We start from the raw sequence: 20,878 nt of genomic DNA, 5'->3' as shown, positions 1-20,878 counted from the left end.
AAATGAATAGTGCAGGAGTCTACATTTTATTCTGTTGCCTTGACAGGGTAGAATTAATTTCAGGACACGGCTTGTAATTTGCACATTTATTTTTATTTATCAAACACTGTGATGCTGATCATTAGGTATTATCCAGGATGTAGCATTTAGAAAATCGACCTCATAGACGAGGGTGAGGATTATATGCTTTGAGATATACAGAGTTTAACAGCAATTACTCTATGATTTATTTGAGGGTGTGGCTTTTTTTTTTTTTTAGTAGATCATTGATAATAAGGATTAAAGCCAGCTCATAATTTAGTTTTTTTTTTTTAACATCTTTATTGGAGTATGATTTAGTTTTTTGTTTTTTGGTTTTTTTATTTAATTTATTTACTTTTGGCTTCGTTGGGTCTTCGTTGCTGCGCGCGGGCTTTCTCTAGTTGCGTCACGCGGGGGCTACTCCTTGTTGTGGTGCTTGGGCTTCTCATTGCAGTGGCTTCTCTTGTTGCAGAGCATGGGCTCTAGGTGCGCAGGCCTCAGTAGTTGTGGCACGTGGGCTCAGTAGTTGTGGCTTGCAGGCTCTAGAGCGCAGGTTCAGTAGTTGTGGCACATGGGCTTAGTTGCTCCGCTCCGCGGCATGTGGGATCTTCCCAGACCAGGGCTCGAACCCGTGTCCCCTGCATTGGCAGGCGGGTTCTTAACCACTGCACCACCAGGGAAGCCCTGATTTAGTTTTATTGCTTGTGTTCCCATAAAGTTATGAATCCCATTGAATGCCTTGCCAGTCATTGCAATATAGAGATAGTTATGGCAGAATAATTTTGGAGCTGTAACTGACTTTAGAAGCCATTTACTTATTTGTTTATTTATTTACTTATTTTGGCTGAGCCCGGTTTTAGTTGTAGCACACGGGATCTTTGTTGCAGCATGCGGGCTTCTTAGTTGCGGCATGCAGACTCTTAGTTTCGGCATGCATGTGGGATCTAGTTCCCCGACCAGGGATCAAACCAAGGCCCCGTGCATTGGGAGCGCGGAGTCTTACCCACTGGACCACCAGGGAAGTCCCTAGAAGCCATTTAATTGGCAGGTTCCAAATTGTGCTCTGTGGTCCTAAAGATCCTATGGTGTTCCCACACAGCCCCCGTGTATGATGGAGCAGAATGGGTGGAGATGCTTCCCCATATCATCCCCAACCACCAGTTTAGCCAGCTCCTGTTTTATCAGTTTGTTTCTGCATCTAGGTAAATTTTTGGTGGAAGAAAGGATGCTACACCTAAAAAAACGAAGCAAAACAAAACAAATATTAAAAACCCAGTTTGAAAACTACTGGTAATCCAACTCTTTTATTTCTTCAGGGGAGCGAACTTTGGCTCAGCCAGGTGAAATAATTTGCCTGAGAACACAGAACAAGGCATGGCAGAGCTAGAGTTAAAATCCCAGTCTTCTAGGTGCTCCGAGTCTGGTGTTGCAGCCACTGTGCCATATTGAATCGTGGAAGTCATCTGGATCTTCAGATGGCTTAATGAGGGCTCTCCATAGTGAGGAGAGAATATTCCTGAAGTTTGGTAGATTATATTTCCAGATGTGAAATACAGGTAAAAGTTTTGTGCTTAGGATATATTTTAACGTCCCACCCAAAATACCCTTATCTTGAACTTAAGTTTCTTAATTTGAATGTTTTGTATATCATGACTTTTAAGATGATCCTAGGATCCCAAATCCTACTTTTTATAGTACTCTATGCAAAGAACATCCTCAGAAGAGTCTTAACTATTCATTTTAGGGCAGAATAACAAGTTGCTTTTATACCACTTCTAATCAGTTGGTAGTGGTTGGCTGGAGCACTTGTTTCAGTGGTTTTTGAGACCCTCTTTGGATTCAGCAGGCAAGAATGTGGTGATCCATAGTGATGTGTGGCATAAGCCCCCAAATGGGGCAGGGGGAGGCCATGAGCTAGATAGTATCATCTCTGTAAAGAGCGCCACCTTTTCTTTTTGTGAATCTATAAGCATAAAATATAAGCTACATGTGTATTCATTCCTAAACATTGTGTTGTGCATTTTGGAGTCGGTGGTGGGGGGGTGCGGATAAATAAGACAGAGGGGAAAATAAAACAAGGAAGAAATTGGTCATTTTCTTATTACTGTTCCCTGTCTTTTCAAGGATAGGAGGAGGAATAAAGGGTTGCATTTCTTGGTTTGTAGAGACTATGATAATTAGTAATAGTAGTTCATTTTTTGAAGAAAATGGCCCCAAATTCGTAATGCACATATGAAAATTATATTCAAATAGAAAACATTCCTAGCAATTTTGTTTTTACCTCTTAGGATTTGCCTCAAAGGGCACTCCACAAATTGGACTGAGAAATCCCAAGGAAGCTGCCTGAATCTCTTTGTATATTCTTATTCAACATCGTGTAAAGGACCAGACAAATCAAATTGGTGGGTTTTGGTAAGTACATCCGCTGGTGTCCTTTTCTTCTTCACTTAAGGAAAACATTAAATTTTCATTCTTATGAACCAAGATGTCTGCTGTATAGACAATGCGTACCTGGTGTATGTTTATGTCGCAACGTTAGTAGTACATACAACTTGATAAGTCATTTGGTAAGTCATTTTGAACCGACAATATAAAATCCTTATTTCTTTGTTGTTTACATCTTTGTGGCCCAAGAGGAAAAACTACTGCTGCTGATATGTGAGCATCTTAGGAATTAAGGAAAAATGTGTATTGCTTATAAATCTGTCTCCCTCACAAAAAAAAAAAAAAAAAAAAAAAGATCAAGGGTATTTCAATCAGAGTTGTCTTTCAAAATTTTGGATGCAAGGAAGGGTCCTTTGTACAAGCTACAGAAGATACTGGTATGTTCTCGAACAATCCTTGTGCCTTCTCTAATTTCTGTTTCCTCACCTGTCATATAAGGTAAAAATAACTACTGTTATGTTAGACTCTCCAAATCATGGCAATCCAATGAATTACAACATACGTAAATATACTGTGACAACTATATAATTCTCCACAGACAGAAGGTATTATTATTCTGTGGGTGATAATCCTATGTATGCTATGGCAGGGACGGGGGCATAGAAGAAAGAGGCTGCTCGTATCAGCTTCACCCAGAACCTTGGACGGGCAGCCCTCCCGGCCGCAGACATGGCCCTCACTTAGCTTTGAAAGGTAGAGGCAGTAGATCCCTGTGTGTTAGGGAGGGGCTACTGGTGACACTGATTGCCCAACAACTCCCCATGCCCCCCCGAAGTCCCTTTTCATATCCTCTAGGCTGGGTTCTGGATTCAGGGACTCAGAGAGCTAAAATTGTTTTAATTATATATATTTTTTCTTTTTCTGAAAGCATATTAATTAAAGGAAACTTGGAAATTAAAGAATAACATAAAATTACTTATAATCCCACAATCGAAAGGTAACCACAGTTAACATTATAGTATATTTAGTCCTTTTTAAGTTTTTAAAAATATTTCATATATATTCTAAAATATTTTTTAACAAGGTTAACAGAGTTGAGAACGTGAAATAAGTAGTCTAGCCTACAACTATGCTGTAATTTTTATAGCCATTTCCATACTGTTGAACATTATGTTTGTTTCATCACGTATAAATATATACTATTATGTTCATTACATTATGCTATAAATACCACAGTAGTGAACATACCTGACTATAAATTTTACTCATGTCTCCAATTATTTTCTTGGGGTAAATTTCTATAAATGGAATTAATGAGAAGGAACTGCTTTTAATGACTACTGTAAAGCTCTTGATGTTGTCAAACTATTCTCCAGAAATGTACCAAATTATATTTGCCTTCCCATCCCCACCTAATTATATATGACAGTGTTCATACCACTACACACATGTACAGATTGAATTCTATCACGTTGAAAAGATTTAAAATTATAAATATTTCTACAGAAGCTCAGGAAGTATAAGCCTGTTCCCTCCCCCTGGCCCAGCCCAGCCTTAACCAACACCAGGTCTCTGAAGTAGAAGACAGTATCATCCAATCGACACAGCATCCACCTTGATCTCTCAGACCTGTTCATGGGGGAAAGCACCTATGAGGCTTGCATTCATTCACTTGGCATTTATTACGACTGCTTCTGTTCATTTCTGTACTATATGCTTCCGGGGAACAAAAGAGCTTTTCTTTGTCTACGAGAAGCTTAATTCAGTTGGTGAGTCCAGACAAACAACAAACAAAAATACTTAACCTTGGATAGGTCACTTAACTTCTCAAGACCTGTTTCTTCTTCTTTAAAGTGAGAGGTTCAATTTGTCTGTATCTAAAGGGTGTCTAAGGTGGTTTTTAGTAAAAATATGTGAGTACACAAGGTAGTGAAAACAGCAATAACGATATCTAAACTTTGAACAACATGATGTGTTGTATAATTTCCATTATCCGACAGTGAAAGCACACCAGTTCTTTAGGAGAAAAAAAGTTTCCCTGCGTTAAATACTAGGAAAAAATTTCAAGTTAATCATATTTTTAAATGTAAAAGTAAAGTAATAGGAAAATCCTTCAAGATGGCCTCTAAGGTTTCTTTTAGCTCTAACATCTATAATTCATAAGTAATAGATAAAATAGCAAAGGCCGAGGACCCCCAAAGCAAAGGAATGGTCAGTGGGCTTCACAGAAATTTGTAGAGTCATGACTAGAATTTTAAAGTGATAGTTTCTACAGATGAGTTCTGTCTAATCATCATCCTCACCACCCATACACTGAAAGTCTGTCCTAGTACTGGTACTGTTCATGAATTTTAATCAGATTTTCAAACTTTGGAACACACCAAACAGGTTTAAGGAGTAAATAAGCTTATGAATATTTAGCTATCCTTCGCCATTACCACTTACATCTACCAGAAATGTTAAAATTGTCTGACTCAACTACTGAGATACACTGAGCAATGTCAGGGAGACTGGGCCAAACTTTGGCAAGAAAGTCTGCCACTGGCCATTGCTCTCTCTTTGAAGTAGACTGTCCCTTGCAGTTTAACACACAGTAGATACTTCATATATATTTGCTGGATTCCTTTCTACTCAGATTTTGTGCCACTTTGTAATACCGGTTTGTTTTGTACTTAGAAAAAGAAGTTACATATATGTTGGAACAACTTCCAAAATCTAAAAGCATGAAGGAATTGTAATAATACCTCAGACTAGCTCTAATCTTAATCTTGGAACAAGGACACTTTCTGACTAGATTTCACACACTTGAAAAGTCTCAGTTGAAAAGCCAATATATTGATCATTTGCCTCTCTTTGCAATTTGAATCGTAAACATAAAGAAAAAAGCTGCATAACCTAGAACATCATTTGTCTAATCATTTTCCCATTTTCTCTTAAAAATCTGCATTCCTTCCTCCCTTTTATTCCATATATTAACTCTGCTGGTTTTCCATGACTTTTTTTTTTGTGTGTGGCAAAATATGCATAACATAAAATTTACCATTTTAACCATTTTTAGGTGTACAGTTCAGAGACATTAAATACATTCCCATTGTTGTGCAAATATCACCACCATCCATCTCTAGAACTTTCTCACCTTCCTGTACTGAAACTTTGTACACATTAAACAATAACTCTCCATTCCTCCCTCCCCCCAGCTCCTGGCAACCACCATTCTATTTTCTGTCTCTATAAATTTGACTATTCCAGGTATCTCATATAAGAGGAATTATACAATACTTGTCCTTTTGGGTCTGGCATGTCTCACTTAGCATAATGTTTTCATGGTTCATCCATGTTGTAGCATGTGCCAGAATTTCCTGCCTTTATAAGGCTGGATAATTTTCTATTTTGTATATATACTACATTTTGTTTATCCATTCATGCATTGATGAACATATGGGTAATTTCCACCTTTGGGCTATGTGAATAATACTGCTATGATCATGGGTGGTACTCATATCTGTTTGAATCCCTGTTTTCAATTCTTTTGGGTATAAACGCAGTAGTGGAACAGGTGGATCATGTGATAATTCTTTGTTTAACTTTTTGAGGATCTACCATACTGTCTTCCACAGCAGCTGCACCATTTTGTATTCCCACCAACAATGCACAAGGGTTCCAATTTCTCCACATTCCTGCCAACACTTATTACTGTTTTGTTTTAAATCATAGACATCCCAACAGGTATGAAGTGGTATATTATTGTGGTTTTGATTTGCAGCTTCCTAATGATTAGTGATGTTGAGCATCTTAGGCTTATTAGCTATTTGTGTATCATCTTTGGAGAATTGCCTATTTAGCTCTTTGCCTATTTTTAAATTGGTTGGTTTGCTTTTTTATTGTTGAATTGTAGGAGTTCTTTGTATACTCTGGATGTTAATTCCTTAATATTTTGAGAAATTATTTTCTCCTGTTCCATGGGGTGCCTTTTCATTCTGCTTGCAGTGTTCTTTGATTCACAAAAGTTTTCATTTTGATGTAGCCCAATTTATCTATTTTTTTCTTTTGTTGCCTGTGCTTTTGGTGTCACAAAAATCAATGCAAAATCCAGTGTCATGAAGTTTTTCCTCTATATTTTCTTCTAAGAGTTTTATAGTTTTAGCTCTTACATTTAGGTCTTTGATCTACTGTGAGTCAGTTTTTGTATATGGTGTATGGTAAGGGCCAGGCTTCCTTCTAAAGAGGTACTTTTCAATCCCATCACATCTCAGTGAAGACGTGTGTCAATTAAGCAACTGGCACACATATTCACATGTATGCTCATCCTCACTCACTTTTCTTTCTCGTGTAGGCTTCGGTGGTTTCCCAACAGACAGATGAGAGAAAGCTGAAGCAATTGGGGAACTAACAGCCCAGCAGGCTCAGCTCTTGTAACTAGGGTATAGCAGTGAGAGCCGTGAGGCAGTGGCCAGGATCAGCAAGCATTTTGATGCAAACATGCTTGATGAAATCCCCAATAAAAGAACAGCAGAGGTGCAGTGAACATTGTGGTACATGCCTCTTTTTGAATTATGGTTTTCTCAGGGTATGCCCCGTAGTGGGATTGCTGGGTCGTATGGTAGTTCTATTTTTAGTTTTTTAAGGAACCTCCATACTGTCCTCCATAGTGGCTGTATCAATTTACATTCCCACCAACAGTGCAAGAGGGTTCTCTTTTCTCCACACCCTCTCCAGCATTTATTGTTTGTAGATTTTTTTGATGATGGCCGTTGTGACTGGTGTGAGGGGTGGGATAGGGAGGGTGGGAGGGAGACGCAAGAGGGAGGAGTTATGGGGATATATGTATATGTATAGCTGATCCACTTTGTTATAAAGCAGAAACTAACACACCATTGTCAAGCAATTATACTCCAATAAAGATGTTAAAAAAAAAAAAAAGAACAGCACAGGTAGATAGCATTTTAGGCTGAGAAGAGAAAAGGGAGTGTGTGTGTATGTGTTGTGTTCGTGTGTGTGTGTGTGTGTGTGTTATATGTACATATACTTGGCAGCAGAGGGAAAGAGAGAGGTCACTCCATTCACTGTGACTGTGAATTGTGGGCTACAGCAAATTTTTATTTATTTACGTTCGTACAAAAATAAATTTCTCTTGGTGCTGCTTTAGAGAAACCAAACTAGATTAGCCACAGTTACGTGGGCAAACTGTATTTCCAAAACAGTTATCCTAGTTCTGTTTTACAGTGGACAGAACCTAAATGTGCTTACAGTGTAAAATGTGAAGGTCTGCTTAGCCTTCACTTGCAGAATCTTGAGAAGTAAGAAGAAACTACCAGGCCGTGTAAGCTGCCTCACCCAGTATCACCAGGAGCAAAGGTCTGCCCTGCACTCGCTGCTCTAACAGGCTTGGAGATAACATCGCCCCACTAACATAACTCATAGTTGCAGGATTCTGCACATGAATTAGATTCTCAACATTAGAACCCAGTATTGGCAGTTGGGCATCCAAATCTCAAATAAATTAGTGTTTATCTACTACGACTCTGACTTCAGGACCTATGAGAAACACACTGTGACCCAGTCTGTCCCCTCTTGTTTTTCATGGGGACTGGTTTACAGACATAAACTGTTTGCTGCTCTAGGTCCTCATCTTCTCTTTGCCATAAAAGGCGACTTAGAGAAAAAGGAAATAACTAAGCCTGTTAAATTTTCTGATGTCAGGTGGGATAAGCTAAGCCACACTTTCTAAAAACAGTTTGCAAGACTGGTGTACTATATTTCCCTTGAAGCATTAAAATCGTTTCACACTTTATTAACTCAAAGAATATCCAGTATTTCCCTGTGAGACTGGGAATAAATGACTAGCTTAAATCAGGGGCGTTTTTGTTGGTATGCTAGTTTTTCAATTGAAATATTAACTCCAAGTGCACACAAGGAAAGTACAGACTGCGTGAGACGTGAACAGCAACTACATCTCCAGCAATAGTCCCAGGAGTTTATTTTACCTGAAAAATCATAAGCTTCCTGACACTTGACCATTTTATTCTAAATGCCCTAGGTTCAGGAAAACTCTGGAGATATATTTTCTGTTCATTTCCATTCTTAAATTTCAGTCTACATTTCATGAGTTTCTTTAACTAATATAGTTCTGCTTTCTGTATAACTTTTATACTCTATGCAACTTTTATGTAAATTTCCAGTTAACTTTAACTGCCTAGTTAAATTATAGAGACTGGGAAAACTGGTTCTCCTTCCCCTCCACCTTCTCTTCTTCTCCTTCTTTTAATAAATATCTTTCCTCAGAATAGAGCAACTTCCCTATGCCCACCCCACCACCAAAAAAAAAAAAACCTCTGCAAATTCTACCTTGAAAAAATTAGCAATTTAGTATTTAAATAATTTGTAATTGAGAAACTCTCTTCCTTTCCCTAGTTTAAAACCATATATTACTACATTTTGTTCAAGTGGTGAATACCCGGTAAAAAGTGGAGTGTGTGTGTGTGTTATTTAAACAAGGATTAAAGCAAACAGCTACTAATCAGACAGTAGCATCGCTCTATTCCTATATGTTACTCTGGGGTACTTACTAACCAGGTATTTACATTTGAAAACCAGGGATATTAAATGAGATTTTTTTTTAAATTGTATTTAGTCTTTATTAATTAATTAATTAATTTTTTATTTTTGGCTGTGTTGGGTCTTCGTTTCTGTGCAAGGGCTTTCTCTAGTTGCGGCAAGCGGGGGCCACTCTTCATCGCGGTGCGTGGGCCTCTCGCTATTGCGGCCTCTCGTTGCGGAGCACAGGCTCCAGACGCGCAGGCTCAGTAGTTGTGGCTCACGGGCCCAGTTGCTGCGCGGCATGTGGGATCTTCCCAGACCAGGGCTCGAACCCGTGTCCCCTGCATTGGCAGGCAGATTCTCAACCACTGCGCCACCAGGGAAGCCCAAAATGAGAATTTAAGATGAGAAAGAGAAAAAAATAATTAAGAAAAAGAAATTTTGAAGAAATATGAATAAGGAGGAAAGACGGCAATAGTGATTTTTTTTCTCCCCTAAAACCAGAGGTCCCAGTGCTGCTTCCCCACCTTTTCCCCGCTGAACAAGAGGTTGCTTGCCTGTGTGGCAAGACAGATAGGTAAGTGACGCTACTGGATCAAGAAACTTGGAGATTTCCTACATAGACAATTGTGAACTTCTATATTCTATTCAGTATCAGATCAGTTTGTGATTTCTCTTCCACGTCATCAAGACCCACTACTGCATGGTAGAGAACTGCTCAGGAGCAGAGAAATACCAGGGAGAAAAGGACCCTATCCCAATGTGTGAGCTGAAGCACTGTGTAACACCCAGCCTTTCAAAATACCTGCACATAAGAGAGCATATGGAAACTGCCTTCATGGTCAGGCACTGTCTTTGTGCCTGTTTCCTTGTGGCGGCATAAAATCTCTACCAAATCCCTGAGACAATATAGTAGAAGCTAAGCATATTGGCTCAGGCAAAAAAAAAAAAGTCATGGAAGTTCTCCAGCTGCCTGACCAGTGCCTGCTTTACCAAGAAGTTTCTAGGGAGCCTTCAATATAGTCCATCAATCAATGGTTGGCGGGGCTTTTCCCCTTGACACTGCTGATGCCTGAGCTGTGCATTGGAAATGCCAGCTCCTGTACCAAAGCTGACCTATCCATTCTTTAATGTGCTCCTCCTGATCATGTCGACAGACCCTGGACAATACTTGGCATGGCTATTTGTGCACAGTTCTAAATGCAGGTAAACCACAAAAGTTAAATAAATAGATAAGTATAAATAGAAAAAAGTATCCAAAGCAATTTACTGGTAGTTATACATAATATTAAAATTCTTTTTGTAGCTTTATCCTACCATGTTTCTTATAAAAGACAGTGCTCATTCACTGGTTCTTTCATTAATTTTTTTCCTTTATTGAAATATTGTTTCATTCAGTGTTAGGCACTGGGGATACCAAAATAAAGGTCCCTGCCTTTGAAAAGCTTCAATGATACCTAATGAGATAAACCATATTCTTTTAATTTTTCTAATACATTTCAAACAGTGTAGAAGAAAGTGGAAATAGCCTAAAATGTCTAAAATCACTTCATAATAGAAAGTGAATTTGACTTTTTCTGTTATAAAGGGACCTCTCTCCGATGGCCCCATTTCTAATAGAGTCCAAGTTTTTATAATAAGAATTAAGCTGCTGAGTATTAGGGTTTAACTTTAGCCATACTTTTGCTAGAAGGACCTGTTCTTTAAACTATCATTTTCGTTTCTCACTATATGCAAAATAATAATAATAATAAACCAGATATCACCAGAGGAAGACCAAAGGTAGAAAGCTAGTAAAGGGAGAATAATATTTAAACATTTAATGAACAAAAAAATATAATTTGGGGGTTAGTTTAAAGTTGCATTTTAATGCATATCGTCTTTGCCTCCCACTATAAAGTTTACTTTCTTTTATATTTTTTCTCACAAAGAGCCTATTATAGTCGTATTGTTGTGGTATTTGAAAATATTTTTAACTTCAAAACTACCCCGCATTCAACTTAAACATTTGTAGAAGAAAGTAACCCATGGCTTATTCAGTATTGAGAGTATTTCTGGAATAGCCAAATGCTATTTCACTGTGACTATTGCCTTGGGATACTTGGCAATGAAATACAAGGACATCAACATTAAACAGAATCTGTTTTTTTTCTGTGGTAGCAGATATTTTTTCATAGAACTGAAATGACTAATGTTAACCAAACAAAATCAGAAGGTCACACCTAAAACTGAAGCTAATGTTTGACTATGTCACTCCATTTCAGAGTCTTTGTTTCAGAACAGGCAATTTGTCATTTTTCTTACAAAGAGACCTATGATATTCTTATATACTACTATTTGACATACCACCAGAAGGTAATATAAGAACATATCCCATAGAGCATGTACTCATGTATAATATGGCATAGTAATAATAGACTATATTATTACTATAAAACTACCACTTGCAAATATAGTTTGAAATTGGAGGAAAGGAAGAGCATTTATACATCATCATAAAGACTGTGTAAGCTTATGTTTGGGAAAGTTCACTTTCTAAATCTGGCATAAATTCAAGAAACTAAGCAAATGAAAAATATTCTTTACACACAAATTTTAGAATTTTTAAAAAGCTATAGATATTTGGATCTCTACTATATTTGGACTGCCCAGATTTTGTCTTGAATATAAATGGACTCTATTGTCAAACAGAAGTGAAACTAGAGACTGTCATCCCAAAGATAAGGTTCCTTTATTAAATTATAATTCCAATTTTATCACTGTGTAATTGTGACCTTGAGCTTAAGCACATGATCATCCAGTTTCTCCATCAAGAAAATGGGACTGATACTTCGGCATAGTTTGCAGGTATATATCAGTAAAGGGAAGGTATATACAGGAAAGATATATATCGAGAGAGAGCAATTTTTTAATAACTTGAATCATATTCTAGATGACATAGGGGACTTCCTATCTAAAGGAACTCTATTATAAATCCCTTTGCAAATTAAAGAATATTTTTATAATAAAAATAACCATTCATCAAACTACCAGTTCATATATTCCAATGCTGGCACATAAAGTTTTTCTGTGAATATTATTCCCGGGTAACTTTCTTAAACTTGCAGTGATAATTTGAATATATCAGAGTTAATAAACAATATTTACTACTACATTCAATGGGTAGACACAAAGCATTAGTGTAGGTATACTAAGTAGTAATAAAAAGAATATAATACACAATTGAACAAATATCAAAAAGAACATAGTATTTGCTTTTTGCATAATCATTAGCTTTAAAAATGCATCATTATAACATTTCACATTTACAATGTCTTAAAGCATTTTCCTATATAAATATAGAACATAATAGCTGTAGAAGTTCCCTTCCAGTTTGTCCACAAAAATCTGGGAGTAAATTCCCTCAGATTCTTTAGCTTTTAAAATTACATTGTCAAGCAGAAAATTTGTGATTCTAAGCTGTGGCTATATAGTTCTCTCCCAAGAGAACATCCTTGAAAAACATCTGCTGTTTTGCCCAACTGAAATAATAATAATTTTAAAATTATATAGGATATGAAAATATAAAATATAGTAAATTTGAGCATTTAGTATAGCCAAGTACTTTTCTAAGTGCTTTATATGCATTATCATTTAATCTACACAACATTGTGAGGTATATTATTACCATTTTACAGATGGTGAAACTGAGGCTCACGAAGATTAAAGTGACTGGTGTGATGACACTTGTTTCTCAAGCGGTGGAGCCAGGGTATAAGCCAGGCAGTCTGACTCCAGAGCCTGGGTTGGGTAAGCCCATCCCACTGCCACATCGTAGTCCCATATCCTCACTTAAACATTTGGATTATGTGAATTCTAGTCCCTAAACATTTCCATTTAAGAATTTAATTCAATAGATCTTTTTAAGTCTAAAAATTATAATTTGAACCTATTAACTACTTTATATAAAGGGCCAGAAATAGGCTATGGAACAGTTTTGTAGAACTCTCTGAAGAGGAGTGGGGAGGGTGGGAGGTGCAGTGAGGCATTTGGTAGAAAGGAATGGTTTTCCAACAATTTTACTGTGGATCTGTGCTTGAGTTTCCCTTCAACTCTGTCAACCAATGTCCATCTCTCCTTGATACTGTTTTTATTCTGTTAACACTGGCTATCCCTAACTCTCCTATTACTAAGAAAATAGCAAAGGCAGAGTACCATGGTAGAAAGAGCTTGGGCTTTGTCATCAGCTAAATTTCAGTTCTGAGTGGTCTTGGGTAAGTTATTTGATTGCTCTGAGCCTCAAGCTCCTGATCTTTAAAAAGGAGGCAATAATAGCCAACATTTATCAAACCCTTAGTATATACTTGGTTTTGTTCTAAGCACTTGGTATATATTATGTAATTTATTTCTCACAGTGACGCCTTGAGATAGTGATTATTATTACCACCAGTTTCATTTTGCAGATGAGGATGGTGAGGAACGAAGACTTTAAGTAACTTAACCAATGTCATACAGCTCCACAGTTAAAGAACTAGGGCTCAAACCCAGGAAATTGACCCTAGACCAAGTCTTTTGCTATATAAAGGGCCAGACAGTAAATATTTTAGGTTTTGTGGACCACACTAGTCTCTGCTGCAGCAGTTCAACTCTGCCATTGTAGCATGAAAGCAGCCTAAACAATATGTAAACAAATGGGCATGGCTACATTCCAACAAAACTTTATAAGAACAGCCACAGGGTTGAATATGGCCCTCTGGCTGTAGTTTGCTGATCCCCTGCTCTAGAGCCTGCATTTTAAACTTCATCTCATAGGGATGTCACGAAAAATCAAATAACTTCCTTAAGGTGACTTATGCACGTAAGTCAAAAATCGTAGCTCAAAAATCGTAGCTATCATTAACTCAAGAGTTTTTAAACCATACATTACGGAAATTCTTTGATTATTTCTAGCCCATCTCCTTCCCTCCAGGGAGGATTGCATTTAAGTCATCTATTGTCTTTTAGGCCACCCTCTTCGTAGCATATGAGTGAAATACACTCTCCAGCCACATTTCCAGAAATGCTAGACATGCCTTGGAACACAGTCTCCCTCTGAAATCATCTCACTGTGCTAAAATGATGGCAGTCAGCAGAGTGTTTGGCTTATAAAGATGCTCAATAAAATTGATTTTGATTTTCATGATTTTAATTAATTCATTCCACTGCAACATCATCGGGTATTATGTTCGCAGTAATGCGATGTATGATAATGTAACTTTAAGTGTAGGAGGATAAGGAGAGCTTCACCTTGCAGAATTTCCATCTGTCTCTAAATATAATTAAACCAGATGTGCAGATTTTCAGTCCTTGTCCACCTGTTATAGCTGGGTCACTCCTTGGGTTCTGTTTTGACCCATGGTCCATTGTTGCTTGTATACTTTACGAAGCCACTGTCATACCTTCGGCACTCAATAAAATGTTTATTGAAAGAACATATGTGTCCTCCTAGGGTTAAATAATCTTATGTGGCTGCCCATCTTTGCTCTGCTCTCTCTCCTTTCCCTCCTTCTTTGTCCACCCTTGCTAGACTAGGAACCCCAAGGACTGTGCAGTAGTCACCACTGTATCACCAAGCACCTAGCATGGCCTGGCATACAGCAAGTGTTCAGTCAGTTCAATCAGCAAGTGTTTGATAGAATAAATGAGTGAATGAATGAACACATACACAAATATTGTTTGATCATCTGTTTCATCAGTTCATTGCCTTCTGCCTAAGGGGTACAGAGGTTGATTTTAGTATCAGTAAATTGACTGTGTTCCAGGAGCACATTTACAGTGATTGTTCATAGTGTGTCTTTAAAAAAAACAACTCTGAATCTTTTTTTTTTTTAATTTATTTATTTTTGGCTGCGTTGGGTCTTGGTTGCTGCGCGTGGGCTTTCTCTAGTTGCAGCGAGCGGGGGCTGCTTTTCGTTGCGGTGCGCGGGTTCCTCATTGCAGTGTCTTCTCTTATTGCGGAGCACGGGCTCTAGGCATGCGGGCTTCAGTAGTTGTGGCATGTGGGCTCAGTAGTTGTGGCTCGTGGGCTCTAGAGCACAGGCTCAGTACTTGTGGCGCATGGGCTTAGTTGCTCCGCGGCATGTGGGATCCTCCCGGACCAGGGCTCGAACCCGTGTCCCCTGCATTGGCAGGCGGATTCTTAACCACTGCGCCACCAGGGCAGCCCGCAATTCTGAATCTTAAGTGAAGCTTTCTACATAATTAGAAACCAGCAGTGGCACCAGAGAAAGGTCTAAGTCTTAAAAACCATATTGCCAGCAGTTTTCACATGTCCATGAAGCAGAGCGGTCTGAATTTAATGAGGCATTTCTATAGCTTGGCAGATCCTTAGCCTGATTGCAAAAGTGGTATTTGTGTGACCCAGTCCTGTCAGTTTGCTGGATGACAAATCAGTTTGACGACAGAATCAGTGTGATAGAGCTTTATGGTGGTAGTTCTTTGCTTTGAAAAATAAAATTGATAGGTTTTCAACCAAATTAAATGAGTAGTTTTGTATCAATAAAACACTACCTTGGACCTTTGAAAAATGTTGTGCAGTTCTCAGTCTTGACAGCCTTGACAGGAAGAGCCAGATCAAGACACCAAGCCCATGCTGGGTGTGGAGGTACTACTATTTAATTAGTACCTCCCCTATGTAAGTGTATAATCTGTTTAAAACTCCAAGATAGACTCGATCAGTAATTCTCAACAGGGAGCAATTCTGCCCCCTAGGAGACATTTTTGGTTGTCACACGTGGAGGGGGTGTGGGCATGTAGAGGGTAGAGGGCAGAGATGCTATGAAACATCCTACAGTGCACAGGACAGCCCCCCAAAACAAAGAATTATCACACCCAAAATGGCAGTAGGGAATGAAGTTCAGAAACTTTGGATTAAATGATACCCAAGGTTCCTTTGCAGCTCAAATTCTCGGATTTTAGGATATTAGATTATGTACGTGAAAGAATTTTATAAGTTGCCAAACACTATACTATAAATTCAAGCTACTATTATGATACAAGCCATCGCTGCTCTCCTTCTCCTCTCCTGTATCTGTCTGGCAGTCATCCTTTCTGTTCTGAGCCAGATCCCTCAAAGGTGTATCAAAAGAGCCAAGATAAGGGGTGAAACTAAAAGTCCCTCCTACTGCTTGTTCACAGTTTGGGAAAACGTTAATCCAGGAGACAGATGTGGCCCAATTTGCGGGTTTCATTGTTTTCAACATTATCCCATTAACCTGTTGAGAAAAAGTATACGTGTGTAATGCTTATTTAAAGGGAACCGGATAGCCGATTCTTAATGGGTATTTATGTGCTGCCAAAGCCCCGTAGAAAATTCCCCCACGCCACCTCTCTGGAGTGGGTGGTTCTATCCCTCTCCTGGTACACAGCCAGCGTCCTTGGGAACCCACAGCCAAATGCCTCATCTTCAGGGATGTGCTGATAGAAATGCCTGGGAAAAGTGAGCCTCTTGGCTTTCATCTGTTTATCAGTCATTCACTGAATGATGCGCCTTGCCGTAACAAAATCTGTACAAGCATCAATACAGTTTAAGCACCAATACAATTAACTCTTCTCAGATTAGCCAGGACCCGACAGAAGGAATGGCCCAGAATGTCATTATTCTAGTGCCTCCTTAGCCTTCCAGAATTTCCCCTAAATAAAAGAGAGTCATGGGAGGATTTTTGTGTCTCCCAAGGATCACGCCTTCAACTAGCACAAGGTTGCCAGCTGAGATAGAAAAAAAAAAAAAAAAGGTAGACCGGGCTTCAGTCTTCAGCTTATTGTGTGGGACCCCAGGTAAATTCCAAGTGTTCTGCCTCCAGTTTGAGCAGGACTTCTTTTACACATTCAGACTCTGGGGTAACAGAAATGTCCCCATGCCAGAGGCCTGCCTGGTGGTGGGCGTGTGCTCTCTGCTGTTTACTCTAATGGGTGGTGGTAACTTGACACAGGGCAGTAAGATAACCACTCAGCGTGAGGCCAAATCTTGGAAACTTTTTGCAGAAGCTGGTCTTCGATTCTGTTCCCCCTGATGTGTGGCACTAAATGTGATTTGATCTTGGAACCAATACTCTGAAATGGGTGCTATTACTAGCACTATCTTAGAGATGTAGACATGGAGCCTCATATGACATGGCGAGTAAGTGGCACAGTCATGATCTGAACTCCTATTTCTTCAACTCCAAAGTCTTTGCTCTTAACCAGAATGGCATATGTTTTATTGTATCTATACATTGTGTATATGAGGTCATGCCTAAGAAGTGACTATTAGTAAAGACAAACATTTTATGGTATAAATAAGGGGACATAAGAATAGAACTCTCACTGCAAACAGAGATAGAATTACCTCTTGGATAAATACATTCTAAAACCTTCTACTGGATTAAATTCCATCTAGTGCTGGAAGACACTGCTCGCCACTGAATATTAACTTCCAATTGCAGTGTGTCTGTTGGTCAGCGAATAAAACTCTCCCAAGAATTCCAATTCCAAATTGCATATTAAACACACACACACACACACACCACACACCTGTGAACCAAAGCTCACTGGTAGTTTGCATAATTCTAGAGTAAACTCATGCTCGTTTTTGATCCTAAGTAAAGACTGGTTGGTAAACACTGGAAATATTTCCCAGTACAGTGTTTACAGTGTTATCCCTTGCCCTCTAAAATGTCCCACTTCAGGGAATTCCCTGGCGGTCCAGTGGTTAAGACTCCACACTTCCACTGCTGGGGGCCCGGGTTCAATCCCTGGTGGGGGAACTAAGATCCCGCAGGCCGCACAGTGCAGCCAAAAAAAAAAAAAAAGTCCACTTCAAAGTTAAAATCTTACTGAAATGTACTCTAAACTGGTACTAAGGGAATTCAAATCCTTGATTTCTGGTTTAAGTCTGAGTTAACCCCAAAGTGTTATGTTACCCCAACAAGCTCAAACTCAACCTAAAATAAAGACAACAAAAATTCTAGCTAATAGTTCAGAATAATAATAGCTTGATTTGAAAGTATATTCTCCTCTGTTTTACATGCCAAACTGTGAATAAATGATTTGTTTTGAATATATTGCCATGTTTGTTTAATGCGAGCAGCCTTCAGTGAAGACTAATGCGTTTTTAGTGTGTGCGAGCACGGCTCTGTGTTGGGAGGGTCCTGCCTCAGGGGATCTGGCATCCTTGTGAACGACTGCACCATTTGCATCCAATGCAGCAAGTCTCTTCAGGTTCTTTCTGAAGAGCCTCTTGCAAACTGCTGTAGCCAAGGGTTAGGTGAGAAACAGGCTTACACTTGGACGCCTGAGCCACATCACCAATGGAGAATCACACTGCCAGACAGCTTACCTGCAGTGAACGGAATCTGGGAGGCTCTGATATGCCAGTCTACACCAGAACTCACAAGCTAGGCTTCTCATTCTGACTGGTTTAAAGTTGGCTGGGGTAACCTCTTGCTTATTTCCCTGTAAACACAAGAATCCTACATAGGGGTAAGAGTCTAACCTCAAGTTCATATATCTTTTTCTAAGTTCAGATTTCTTATGCTGACATTTCTTGAGCACTTGGTGCTAGGTTCAGCACTTGGAGCTTTGCATGGATCATTTCAGCCCAATGGTGAGAGTTAACTTAGCTCAGCTGTGGTACAGACTCTAAGCCACACTGTGGGTTCAAGGTAAGCTCCGTGAGGATGAGGTCCACAGGTATCTGGCACATAGTAGGTGCTCAGTAAATATTTGCAGAATGAATGAATAAATGAACCACAAACTCTTCTGTGTTTGTGTCACTTTTAAAATCTTAAGAAACTGTTCACATAAAAGTGTTAGGAGCTGAGCCAACAATCTTTACCTGATGTCTCTTCTTCTAGGCCTCATAAATTTGACCATGTAGTTAAACGGAAAACAGCTTAGAATGAAGGGGGGAAGGCAGCTCAAGAAGACTCTTTAAAATATGTTAGAACTTAAAACTTTGTCCTGAAATTAAGTCACTGCTCAGCATAGGAAACAGAGGGAAAAGTGACTGTAATGCTTAGCAATAGGAATCTCTGCTACTTAGTCTCATTGATGTTCTCTGCACATCTCCTAGAGCAGCGGTTGGCAAACTTTTACTGTACCTGGCCAGAGAGTAAACATTTTAGCCTTTATGGGCCATGCAATCTCTGTCTGAACTAGTCAGCCCCACCACTGTACTGCAAAAGCAACCATCTCCAAAAAAAAAAAAAAAAAAAAGAGTATGGCTGTGTTCCAATAAAATTTTATTTACATAAACAAATGGCAGGCTATATTTGGCCCATGGCACAGTTTACCAAGTCCTGGTCTAAAGCATGTCTAATTGTAATAAGTTTTCTGTTTCATCTCTGACAGAAGGATCATACGGCTAACGCCGTATAGCTCCCCTTTTTTAAGGCATTAAATAAACCATATATCCTTCACATATCTATGCCTTTGGCCTTGAAAACTCATTGAACAGCACACCATGTAATTTATTTAACTGTGGTGCATTATCTTCTTATAAAGACAAGAAGAATGGAGTTCATAGCCCATAAGATTTTATTGAATGTGTACCATTTTTAAATGGCCTCTAATGAAATCCTTATTTTATGGAAGCGTATTTTTATTCTTTCTGCATCTCTGAGCTTTCTCACTCTTTTTTTTTTTAGTGTGTGTGTTAAAATATACATAACAAAGTTAACCGTTTTACCTGTTTTTAAGTGTCCATTTCAGTGGCATTAAGTACATTCACATTGGTGTGCAACCATCACCACCAGCGATCTCTAGAACTGTCTCATCATCCTTCACTGAAACTCCATAAACACTAATTCCCCATTCTCCCTCCCTCCAGCTCCTGGCAACCACCATTCTACTTTCTATGTCTATGAATTTGACTGTTTAGGTACTTCATGTAAGTGGAATCATACAATATTTGTCCTTTTGTGTCTGGCTTATTTCACTTAGGATGTCTTCATGGTTCATCCATGCTGCAGCATGTGTGAGAATTTCCTTCCTTTTTAAGGCTGAATAGTATTCCATTGAGTATACATGCCACATTTTGTTTGTCCATTCATGTGTCAATGGACTTTTGGGTTGTTTCTACCTTTTGGCTACTATGAATAATATTGTTATGATCATTGGTGTACAAATATCTGTTTGAGTCCCAGTTTTCAGTTCTTTTGGTTATATACCCAGTAGTGGAATTGGTGGATTGTATGATAATTGTTACCTTTTTGAGGAACCACAATACAGTTTTCCATAGTAGCTGCACCATTTTACATTCCCACCAGCAATGCACAAGGGTTACAATTTTTCTACATTCTTGCTAACAGTTATTTTGGTTTTTTGTTAGTTTCTATGTTTGGTTGGTTATAATAGGCATGCTAATGGATGCAAAGTGGTATCTCATTGTGGTTCTCAGTTGTTTTTATGCCAGTGTTTGTAGTTAGTGTAAAAAATAATTCATTTAAACACTACATTAATTTTAATCTCATGCAAATTTTATATATATATATATTTTTTCACATATATGTGCATTTATTCCTCTCCTAATGCCGAAATTATGTGAGATGGCTTCCAAGGACATGAAAACAATAAGATGAATAATATACATAGCTAAATTCATGGCATTGGGGACATAGAAGACTAAAAAAAAATGAACCAATAGCCAAGATTAGATGAACCTGAGAGTGTGTTGTGATGTCCTATACAATTACAAAACTAAAGTGACAAAGTCAATCCTGAACTTCCTAGTGGCCAAAGAAAAAAGGAAAAGGGGGCCAGTACATGATTCATTTATTCCAGATGATGAAAGCTCAGGAAAAAAGGCTTTTCTTGGCTCGTAGATGTAGGAAAATAAGCTATAACTATTTTAAAAGAGACGATTATGTTACTGAAAGCAGCAGAATTTTTGGTGAAATTAATGGGGCTGGAATTGGGAATGACTCCTCTAGCCTGACTG

The 20,878-nt window shown here is 38.6% G+C and overlaps 1 protein-coding gene across 2 annotated transcripts in view; it reads left to right on the top strand.

Moving 5' to 3' along the window:
* RBM47 (RNA binding motif protein 47) overlaps window positions 1-20,878 on the top strand; it is a 168,699-nt gene that overhangs the window by 130,964 nt on the left and 16,857 nt on the right. For both annotated transcript variants that reach the window (XM_061192194.1, XM_061192193.1), the window contains exon 3: window positions 2,310-2,433. The gene's annotated coding sequence lies outside the window, so the exon portion shown is untranslated. The remainder of the gene's footprint in view (window positions 1-2,309; window positions 2,434-20,878) is intronic.

The sequence above is a fragment of the Eubalaena glacialis genome, chromosome 5 (genome assembly GCF_028564815.1).
Source record: "Eubalaena glacialis isolate mEubGla1 chromosome 5, mEubGla1.1.hap2.+ XY, whole genome shotgun sequence".
NCBI classification, from domain to species: domain Eukaryota; kingdom Metazoa; phylum Chordata; class Mammalia; order Artiodactyla; family Balaenidae; genus Eubalaena; species Eubalaena glacialis.
Note: the sequence above shows the minus strand (reverse complement) of the source record. Positions and strands in the feature narration are given on the sequence as shown.